The sequence below is a fragment of the Sciurus vulgaris genome (genome assembly GCF_902686455.1).
Source record: "Sciurus vulgaris genome assembly, chromosome: 1".
NCBI lineage: Eukaryota > Metazoa > Chordata > Mammalia > Rodentia > Sciuridae > Sciurus > Sciurus vulgaris.
In genome coordinates, this window is record NC_136461.1 from 198,635,806 (window position 1) to 198,647,871 (window position 12,066).

The following is a 12,066-nucleotide window of genomic DNA, read 5'->3' on the forward strand; positions in this document are numbered from 1 at the left end:
AACAGATACATTTGTAAAAAGAAATACACTGGATCTGTCCCTGCAAGGTAAACATGGCATTTGCACAGTGAGTGAGAGAAATACTCTCGAGAGAAAGTCATACTGTGAAGACAGCATTTTGAAAACATTTATTTGGAAATATTTTCATTATGTGATTTATTTGTTTATTTTTGGTCAAAAATCCCAACTGAGCAAACTCTTATTGATGCCATACAGTGCAGATCAGGCACTGTATTCTATATTTAGACTTCCCTGATCATCTTGCAAGTGAGTTAACCCTTTCCTCAATTTCTTCCCTCTAACTTTGTCCAAATATTCAGTCATTGTGCTTATAATACACAAGAGTGTTAGAGACTGTTATTTATATGTGCATCAGCCTCAGTAGTTTGGAAATTTATTGAGGGACAAAGCAATTGTCCTGCTGGGATGAGCATGGTATTGTCAAGGGATGCTTCACTCATGTTTGAGCATTAGACTCAAAAGCAAATAAGCGATGGACCCATAGGCTAAAATAACAGACCGATAGAGTAATAGGAGCAGTGACAGTAATGGTAATCACACATGGCCAATGCCTGAAGTATGTGTGCTCCTTCTATACAAGACACCAACCAAAGTACTTTGAACATACGATTTAATATCCTCTACAACTTATAAGAAATGTACAATTAGTGTCCCAAGTTCGTACTTGTGAGTAAAGAAACTTGTCTCAGATGGTACATCTAGTTGGCTGAGATTCAATCCAAGTAGTCTTTTTTCACAGAGATCAGATTCTGTGAAGTGGGGAAAACAGAAATTTGGTATCTGGCATGGAAAGGAGAATTTTAAATTTATGGAATATATCAAACCAATCCTTGCAATACCAGATAATTACATACAAAGGGCATTTGATGTAAATTATTCTACTCCACACATCTGAGAATCCATGTCCCATCACACACAGATTGTTTCCCAGTCTGAATCCCAAGGACAGGTAGTGTTGGTTCTTTGTACTATTTGGAGAATAGTCTGTGCTATTCTAGAGTTTGACGTGAATGCAGGAAGGAATGAACACTAGGCCAGGGATTGACATTTCTCATTCTGTCACTTCAAAATCCCAAGAAACTAAGTTCCAAAGCCCAACCTAGAAGCGCTGACCTCAGAAGGGCCAACATTTTCAAGCTGTTCACTACTGGAGAAAGACACCAGTCCCTCTTTGTCCCAGGCCAACCACTCCTATTTCTAGCCAGTCTGTCGTGCTCGGTCCTGGTCATCATCTGTGGAGGGCGTTCCTAGCTGGAATTGTGCTAAAGGGTGTGGACCGAATATTGAGGAGTTCAAAATCCACATCCCATGAGGAACAGCTGATGAGCTCAGAACATACAGACTGAAGGAAGGGAGCCACAGGGAGAGGACATTACAGCCTTAGAATATATAAAATGGCATCATGGGGGAAAGGATCAGATGGTGATAACAGGGCTCTAGAAGGCTAATCCAGGAGATCTGAGTGGAAATGAAACAGAACAGAAGCAGGTTTCATCTAGGTAGAGGGAAGAGCGTTCTGGTCTTTGCAAATGCACGCTGATGGGACAGATGTTTTTGTGAGCATGGAATGGCCAGTGGCCAAGAAATTGCACGGGCAGTTCCTGTGGGGTGCTGGTTGGAATGTATCCCTCTTCTGTCTCACAGAATACATGAATGAATGAGGTCCTGTAAGGCAAAGGAGGAGTGGTACTTCACTATCTATGAGATGATATTGATAATTAAATGAATAGTGCTAATAATCAACTGCATGATTATTATTAGTAAATAAGTACTATTTGTAACTCTTCAATCTGAATTATCAGCATCTATGGTGTTTCTCCAACTATAAATTGAAGACACTAACAGGACCTTCCTCATGGATTAGTTGAGAAGTCGCTGAAGTTAAGCTCTATAAAGTATCTTAAGAAGGAAGTCTGAAACTTGGTCAGCATGCCATCTTCCTTATACCTGTGTTAGCAACAAGGCACACATACATTTTCTGAACCCTCTTTAAAAGCTACACACATTTCAGTTAGGACTCATCACATTCTTTTTTGTTGTTGTTGTTCTAATTAGCTACACATGATAGCAGAATGTGTTTCAACTCATTATACACAAATGGAGCACACCTTCTCATTTCTCTGGCTGTATATGATGTAGAGTCACACCATTCGTGAATTCACACACGTACATGGGGTAATGATGTCCATCTCATTCTACCATCCTTCGCATCCCATACCCCTTCCCCTCCTCTCCCTCTCCTCTGCCCAATCCAAAGTTCCTCCATTCTTCCCTAGTCCCTCTCCACTATGGATCAGCATCCACATATCAGAGAAAATATTTGGCCTTTGGTTTTTTGAGACTGACTTACTCTACTTATCATAATATTCTCCAACTCCATCCATTTATGTGAAAATGCCATAATTTCATTCTTCTTTGAGGCTGAGTAATATTCCATTATGTATATATACCACATTTTCTTCATTCATTTATCTACAGATGGGTACCTAGGGTTGGTTCAATAGTTTAGTTATTGTGAATTGAGCTACTATAAACATTGATGTGGTTGCATCAATATAGTATGCTGATTTTAAGTCCTTTGGGTATAGGCCAAGGAGTGGGGTAGCTAGGTCAAATGGTGGTTCCATTCCAAGTTTTCTAAGGAATCTTCAAACTGCTTTCCAGAGTGGCTGCACTAATTTGCAGTCCCACCAACAATGTTTGAGTGTACCTTTTCCACCACATCCTGGCCAACACTTATTGTTGCTTGTATTCTTGATAATCACCATTCTGATGGAAGTGAGATGAAATCTTAGAGTAGTTGATTTGTATTTCTCTAATTGCTAGAGATGTTAAACATTTTTTCATGTATTTGTTGATTGGTTGTATATCTTCTTCTGTGAAGTATCTGTTCAGTTCCTTAGCCCATTTATTTATTCATTTATTTTACTTTTTTATTTGTTCTAGTTAGTTACACATGACAGTAGAAAGCATTTTGACACATCATACACAGATGGAGCACAAGGTCTCCTTCCTCTGTACATGGTGCAGTCACGCCAGTAGTGTAATCATACATGTATGTAGGGTAACAATGTCTGTCTCGTTCCACCAGCCTTCCTATCCCTGCATCCCCTTTCCTCCCCTCACTCCCCTCTGCACAACCTAGAGTTCCTTCATTCTTCCTCACCTGTACCTCCCCATTTTGGATCAGCATCCACTTATCAGAGAAAACTTTCCGCCTTTGGTTCTTTGGGTTAGTCAGCCCATTTATTCTTTGGGCTATTTATTTATTTATGTATGTATTAGTGTCAAGTTTTTTGAGTTCTTTATATATCCATAGATTAGTGCTCTATCTGGTGTGTGTGCAATAAAGATTTTCTCCCATTCTGTAGGCTCTCTCCTCATGTTGTTGTTTCCTTTGCTGAGAAGAAGTTTTTAGTTTGAATCCATCCCATTTATTGATTCTAGATTTTATTTTCTGTACTTTAGGAGTCATATTAAGGAAGTCAGGTCCTAAGTTGACATGATGAAGATTTGGGCCTACTTTTTCTTCTCTTAGGTGCAAAGTCTGTGGTCCAATTCTTAGGTTCTTAATCCACTTTGAATTGAGTTTCATGCAGGGTGACAGATAGGGGTTTAATTTCATTTTGCTACATATGAATTTCCTGTTTTCTCAGCACCATTTGTTGAAGAGACTATCTTTTATCCATTGTATGTCTTTGGCACCTTTGTGTAGTATGAGGTAACTATATTTATGTGGATTTGTCTCTTCGTCTTCTATTCTGTACCGTTGGTCTATCTGCCTATTTTGGTGACAATACCATCCTGGTTTTGTCACTATAGCTCTGTAGTATAGCTTAAGGTCTGCTATTGAGATGCGTTCTGCTTCACTTTTCTTGCTAAGAATTGCTTTGGCTATTCTGGGTACTTGTTTTTCCAAATGAATTTCTTGATTGTTTTTTCTATTTCTATGAAGAATGACATTGGAATTTTAATAGGAATTTCATTAAATCTGCATAACACTTTTGGTAGTATGGCCATTTGACAGTATTAATTCTGCCTATCCAGGAGCATAGGAGATCTTTCCATCTTTTAAGGTCTTCCTCAATTTCTTTCTTTAATGTTCTGTAGATTTCATTGTAGAGGTCTTTCACCTCTTTTGTTTGATTGATTCCCAAGTATTTTATTTTATTCTATTTTTCAAGGCTATTGTGAATGGGTAGTTTTTCTTAATTTTTCTTTCAGAGGATCCACCACCTCTCATCACATTCTTAATGGAGGCATTAATATCTTTTTGATAAGTATACAAACTGACTCTATACCCCTGTTATGGTTTGGATAGGAGGTATCCCCCAAAGCTCCTGTAGCAATGCAAGAATATTCAGAGGTTAAGTGATTAGATCACAAAAGCTGTAATCTAATCAGTTCATTCTAATTTAGAGGACTACTGTGCTGGGTGGTAACTCTGGAGAGGTAGGGCATGGCTGGAGGAGGTGGGTTGCTGGGGCATGACTTTAGGGCTTATATTTTGTTCCCCTCACTCCTTCCCCTCTCTTCCTCTGCTTTCTGGCTTCCATGAGGGGAGTGGTTTTGTTCCATCACACTCCTCTGCCATGATGTTCTGTCTCACCCTGGGCTCAGAACAATGGAGTCAGCTGCCAATCAACTGAACCTCCTAAACCATAAGCCAGAATTCACTTTGCCTTTTCTAAGTTGTTTTGATCAAGTATTTTGGTCACAGTGACAAATGCTAACTAACACAGAAATTGGTATCGGGAGTGAAGTCATGGTTGTAACTAAACTGACCAGGGGTTCAGAAGCTTTTGAAACTGGTTTTTGGGAGGAGTTTGAAGAAGTTTGGAAGTGCAGACTAGAGATTCCTTAGAATATTATAAGCAGAGCTCAATGATTGGTTCTGCAGGGGTTAGTGGGCACAGAAGACTTGAATGTAAGTAGGAATGTTGACAGTAAAGACTACGGTTAAGTTTCAGAGGGAAATAAGGACTCTATTGGAAATTGTACTAGAGGTCATATGTGTTACATTCTGGCAAAGAAGTTATCTACATTTCACCTGTGGTTTGACATTGTATGAGACTAAATTTAAAAGTGACAGGCTAATAAATCTGTTGGAGGAAATTTCAAGGCAGCACAGTATTTAGGTGGTAGTTTTGATGTTGCTGGTAGCTTTTAGCCAGGTTCACTGACTAAATCATGAGCAGAAAGTAGAGAAAAAACATTTTTTAAACTTTCAGTTCAGCTAGAAAAGTGTTTGTAAAACTCAGACTAAGGAAGATGTGGTCATTAAAGAGATTATAGACGTGAAAAAGATGCTAAGGACTATGTACAGAAACAATAGAAAAGATGGCTTGAGGACATCTCAGTATTGACAAAAATACACCCATAGAAGGCTCAAGAGGGTAAAAACAAAAATTCCTTTGAGACGAAATCAAAGTTCCCTGATTATATGAGTGGGGGATAGGAAATTGTTTCACCATGCTGGCCACCCAGGCACTCAGAGGCTGCTACAGACATGATCCCAGGAAAATCAGCTACTATGTGGACTGGCAGCAGTCATTGACATCATCCACAGGAATGTTGGATGCTGACCTTAAGGGGTCATAGAAACTTCCACCAAGATTTCAAAAGAAGACCTGGGAGGTCAGGCAAAGTATTGCAGTGTCAAAGTCCCTGAGGGCTATCGCTGAGAAGGTGATGCTGAAATTGTGAAGGAGAAGCTGGAGCTGGAATGGAGAGTCCAAGAAATAAGAAATGCCAGTAATGTGGTTTGTCTGCTGAGGAAAGCTGCTATCTGTGGATAGAGGAATCTAAGAGAGAGGACTTGAATGCTGCCACCAGAAACCCAAAGGGGTACGGTTGACCAAACCCTTTGTATCTCACATCTCAGCACCATGTGCCTTAGGTGAAGGATGTGAAGCTACAAGAAATGTTTGCCTGACCGAGTTTTGGTCTTGTTTTGGTCCCACTCCTACTTTCGCTGTCCCTAATCCTCCATTTTGGAATGGCATTGTTTACCCTGTGCCACTATATATTGAAAAAAAAAAAAAAAAAAAAACTTGAACTTGAACTCCTGGACTGTAACTGATTAGACTACAAGGGACTCTTGGACTGAATGCATTTTGTATTGTAAGATGGACATGAAATTTTGGAGGTCAGGGATGCAACATTGTGGTTTGGATATGAGGTATGAGGTTTCTCCCAAAAGCTCTAGCACAGGAATGTTCAGAGTTTAAATGATGAGATTGTGAGAGGTGCTACCTAATCAACCCATCCTTATTTGGAAAGATTATTAACCTGGGTGGTAACTCTGGGCCAGCAGCGCACGACTGGAGAAGGTTGGGTTGCTGGGGCCTTTCCTTGAGGATTATATCTTGTCCTCTTTGCTTTTTCCCCTCTTTTTCTCTCGCTCTGCTTCCTGGCCGCCATGAAGTGCACAGCTTTTCTCCTTCATGCCCTTCCACCATGACCTGCCTCACCTTGGGCCGAGAGCAATAGAGTCAACGGACCATGTACAGAACCTCTGAAACCGTGAAATGAAATAAACTTTTCCTGCTCTAAGTTGTTCTTGTCAGGTATTCTGATCACATGGATAAAAAGCCGACTAACACAATCTAGGACCCCAGGGTGTACCTCAAAATGAATCTGCTTGATAACTTATGATAAAGATCACCAGCTCATGTCCAGGTGAGGAGTCTGATATTGAGCATATAAAATTCCCTTTGGATCCTTGGTTGTTGCCACATTCCCTGCTCCACAGTCTGCTCATGATCAAAGGGGTCTGAGACACCCCCTGCTGGTGGGGGTTTGGTGATAAAGTGGTCTCAATGGCCCCAGACACATGTGGGTGAGAGGAGGGCTGTGACATAAAGGTGCTGCTACAGCCCCCCCCAGGTGTCCCTGTGACTGTGCAGAGGAAAGGGAGGTTAGTTACAGCCCAGGGTGGAATGGAGCAGACGGAAAGCCAGGCCTGGAGCTCTTCAGACTGCCTGCCAGTCACAACTCCAGCACTTAGACAAGTGAGTTAACTTCTCCAGGCTCAGTGCTCATTTATACAGTGGGGGGGGGGGGGATGCTCCCCTGCCAGGGATGCAAAGGGATTGAAAGATGTAACCCGTAATGAAGCACCTGCTGTGATGCTTTCGGGACCCCTCTGAAGTCAGCCCTCTTCCTGCTCATTCCTGCCCTTGTGGTTTTCTGTCATCATATCTTCCATCAACACCCACTCACTCCCCAGCCCATGCCCAACCCTGAGGAGCAGAGGAGCTGCTCACTGGAAACTGATTCGAAACTTCAACCCAAAGCAAGCCTTCCTGGATCTCTAGCAACTGCCCAGGAAACCAGGGATTTGCATGGGCCTTGTATTGATAGCTAGATGTTTTACTGGAGCAAAATGATAGAAGTACGAGACAAAGCTAAGTCTGGGATTTACCCCAGCTCTACACTTTAGCTTGAAAATTTTGGATTTTCATTATATGATGTTTACACCAAAAAACAGGATTTGGTTGAATGGCAGAATAAAGCCCTGGGGACTTGGGAATCTGAGTCAGGTCAAAGTGGTGCAATACTCAAAACTCCAAGACGCCACCCAGGATGGGTGAAATATTTGAACGTGCAGGGCCACCAGAATTTAACAAGCTCCTGTAGCACGTGGGGAGGGCCTTGGAAAACAGATGTCAAAAACGCTCATTAAGCTGCCAAACACTTTTCCCACATTTCCTCTCCCATCATAGCTGATTATCAAGATATATAGACACATGCACACACTCACATAAATATCTTGATAAGTTACTGGAAAAGGCAGAAAAATATCTGACAGTTTAATGAGATTTGGGTGGAAGAAAATCCTATATTTTAATGTTCTTCAGGCAGTAGAAATAATTCATCAATGTTTCTAAGACTCATTCAGCTTGGCTACATTTCTCAAAATATTTTCATAAATTTTCAAGTACAAATACCACTACTGGGCACCGAAAAGGCTGCCGTCTGACAGATTGGCCGTTTCATTCGCTTGGTGTAGCGTTCCTTCAACTGGTTCTTGCTGATGATTATCCACACACAGCACGGGGCCCTGACTGGCATCTCTCGATTCTGATGAGGCTTCCTTCACATAAAGGGACGGCTTTATGGTGCATTAAGGTGATAGCAGGTGGCCATATTGTGGTCCTTTTAGGATAGCATTTTCCAAAGCATCTCAGGAAGTGTGGACCCGTTCATTGATGAGTAAAGTGAGGAGATTCCCACCAGCGAGAATAGAATTTCTTTACAGTGATGATGCTAAGTGGAAATGTTCCCAGTGTCAGATTGGAAAAAGCAAGTAGCGGGGAATTGTTAGGAGAAAATCCACTGGACAAAGAAATTGCAATAGATAACTGCTGAGGTCACCTTAAGTACTGAGATTCTAGGATTCATGCGGGAAGAAAGAAAATGCTCGACAGCCAGGCACACACCTGTAATTCCAGTGGCTCAGGAGGCTGAGGCAGGAGGATCCTGAGTTCAAAGCCAGCCTCTGCAACTGAGTGAGGCCCTAAGCAACTTAATGAGACACAGTCTCAAAATAAAACATAAAAAGGGCTGGGGATGTAGCTCTGTGATTAAGCACCCCTGAGTTCAATACTCAGTACCACACACACACACACACAAATGTTCTGCAAAATGATGACGAGAGTCTTACTTCCTACTCTGAGGTTAAGGGGTCTGAGATGCACAGAGAACAGTGAGCAATGTGCATGGTTGCATGCTCCAGATGAATCTCTCCCACTTATACCTGGTCATTTAATGAAATTATGATGTGAAAGAAGCATTAAAATATTTCATATTTCAGAGGAGAGGTTGAGGATTGTGGGCTGAAGAAAAATTCCAAATCGCTGAGCTCATGAACTTCAGAGCTGGGACAGCTCTCTGGATCCAAGTGTTACGATCTCCGGTTGATTTCTTCTGGAGCAATTGTGAGGGCAGCATCAATAAACCTCTGGAGGAAATGGATGGGGGAGACCACAGAGGGCGCCCAAAGACACCTGTGAAGTTCTGAGAGACCTTTAACAGGAGAAGGTGACAACATAGATAGAAATCTGGAAGGAGGGAGAGGAACTTCTTGTTTGCAACTTGTTAATGTTTCAAATAATTATATGAGAAGAGACCACGGCCAAAGTTAGGACAAAATCCCAAAAGCAATTATGGAGTTAATAATAGGCGACATTTAATAGTTGGTAGCCAACTACTCAAAATGTTTGCATATTAGCCCAAACAACTTTAAGAAATAGGTCACAGGGGGCTGGGGGGTGTAGCTCAGTGGAAGAAAACTTGCCTCAACCACACTAGGCCCTGGGTTCAAAACCTAGTGCCAAAAATGTAGACACCATTAACAGAGAAACTGAGGCTCAGAGATGTTAAACAACTGATCCAAGGGCACACAGCTGACCAGTGGAAGATTGAGGAATGGAACTTGAACAGGCTTCTCAAAAAGAGCAAAGCTTGAATGAGACAGTCAACAAACTGGTCTTATACTGGTAATATCATCTCATTTGACAAGTGTAGGTTTTCTCATCAAAAAGACCGTAGAAAGGAAAAATGAGAACTAGCTCTGTACAAACATGTGACATAGCTCAGGCCTCAAGAGGTCCTCTTGTCCATATTAATTCTTATCTACTCACAGGGCTGGTTTGATTCTTTGGAATTAGAAACCAATCAATTCAATCATGTGCCACAAGGACCCTCTGTTAGGCCTTCAAAACAGTTTCTGACTAGACAAGATTTTATTTAACACAATGACGTTATTAACAAAGACAGGCAAAGTCACAGAGGTCCTGTATTTGGACACAGTGAGGCCCAAAGTGGAAGGAGAATAAGATAGAGTCACTTATTTTAATGCATATTTGGCTTGGGATGATGGATAATAAGTTGCCCTGTGAGGTTTGTTGGAGAAGACGCCCTGAGACGTGAACTGTAGAAGTGTGACAATGACTTCATGGGGGAGAGCAGTGGAAGTTTCCTGAGAGCATGTGGGAACATCCTTTGGGTCCGGTACTTGAATGAGGACGTGATTTATTAGTCCTGGAAGGGTGCATGGGAGAAAGGAAGTGAGGGGTTATGAGAGAGTGACCCTCCTGCAGCGGTGGGTGGGAGAATTTCTGCAGTATGTGTGTCAGCCCTGCTGTGTGGCCAAGGGATTTCCTGGGCCTGAGCCACCCAACATGGCAACCCCAGTTACATGTGGCTGTCCAGCCCTGGAAATGTGGCTCATCTGAATTCTAACCACGCCGTAAGCATAAAATACAAAGTGCTTTTCAAAGACTTGGTCTGAAAAATCAAATGCAAAATATCTCAATGACTTCCATTTGGTTATGTATTGAATGTCAATGTTGTTGATATATTCAGTTAAATACCATGTTATTAAAATCACATTTTACTTAAATTGCAATTTCCCTTTTTATATGTGATGACTAGAAAACATAAATGTCATCTGTGGCTCACTGGTGCTGCTCATGCTATAAGTACCTTGGGTTCTCTGCCTCCAACCTTTGGACATGCAGGACTTGTACCCAGTGGTATAGAGAAAGCCACCATCTTGGTTGGTTTTGGAGGTAAATGGGGCTATTATGCAGGGGTGGGCAACTTACTGGAACTCAGAGGATGTCTGGCAACACTGCTCCCTGACCCTAAAAGATCCATTCTAAAAAAAATAACCTAAAGAAAAGTTCGACATTGACAGGAGTCCTTATGCATTCAGTTTGGGACAAAGAAGTCAGTGGTTGGCTTTGTGGAGGACACAGAGTCTGAAGGGGAGTCAGGAAGCAGGACCCTCTGAGAGTCCACCTGGTGACTTGAAGACCAAGGTCCAGACAGAATACTGACCCCAGGGTTGAGGCTGAGAGCAGTTTCTGGCTGTGCCATTACCTGCCCCTTGAAAGACTGATCACTGCTCCTGCCTGCTGCCTTCAGTTCCTCTGGGCTGCCTCTTAGTAAATTTTTTTTTTTTTTTTTCATTTCACCGCATCTCATGTTTATCCTGAGAAAACAGAGACTTTTCACTCACATCAGGCTGTCTTTGGAAGGAAGAAATGCATGACTCCAAAAAGCACGTGTGCTCGTGTGTTCCAGGGAGGCTTGAGAACACAAGGCCACAGCGTCACCGCAGACAGTGGCTGTATGTCTCTGAGTCCCTCACACTTAGTCTCATGCCTGGAACACGGTGGAGATTCAATAGTTGTTTTATCAATGAATGAAAGACCCAAAGACTAAAGTGGTTCTCAAGAGGTCCAACCCAGAGGGTCTGCCTCCTCTGTCAGAAGTGACTTCTTTCCAAGATTTTCTTGGTATCATTCTCGGAAGATATTTTGTCTTAGAGAAATCAAGTCACATACTGAAGTGAAAAGTCAATCTTTCACAAATAGTAAAGAAAGTGTGTCTGATTAAAAACAAAACAAAACAAAAAACAACGAAAGCCCTGACCAAAGAGGAAAACCTCTCGGTGAGGGCTAAGGACTTGACATGCATTATCTCATTATTTCTATGCTAAAGAATTGACAGTGACCCACATAAGCCTATGTCTCATTTTATAGATGAAGAAACTGTGGTGTCAAGGGCCAAAGGCCCAGCTGAAATATGCCAAGTTAGCAATAATGGAACTGAGAATTGAATCTAGACAGTTTGTCTCCAAAGGGCATTCTCCAAATCATTATGTCATGATTATACTTCAAACAGTAGTATCTGCAGATGGGAATACGACACATGACGTGTCTTGTGAAGTCTTTGCCCATTGTGTGGACAAGCATGTGTTCACGTAACTGCTATCACGAGATAGAAGTTTTGTTTTGTTTTGTTTTTGGTCCATTTCCAGTAAGACATGTATATTTGATTGGGTTCAGACATTTGAACCTCTTTTTAATTAACTCACAATTTGGTTTAAAGTATTGAAAACTAGTTGCTGACAACATAGTTGCATATGTGATCATTTGATCTTTTGAATTATCAGATTTGTTTGCATACCACTTTAGACACACACACACACCACACACACACACACACACACACACACACACAAGCTTTCTC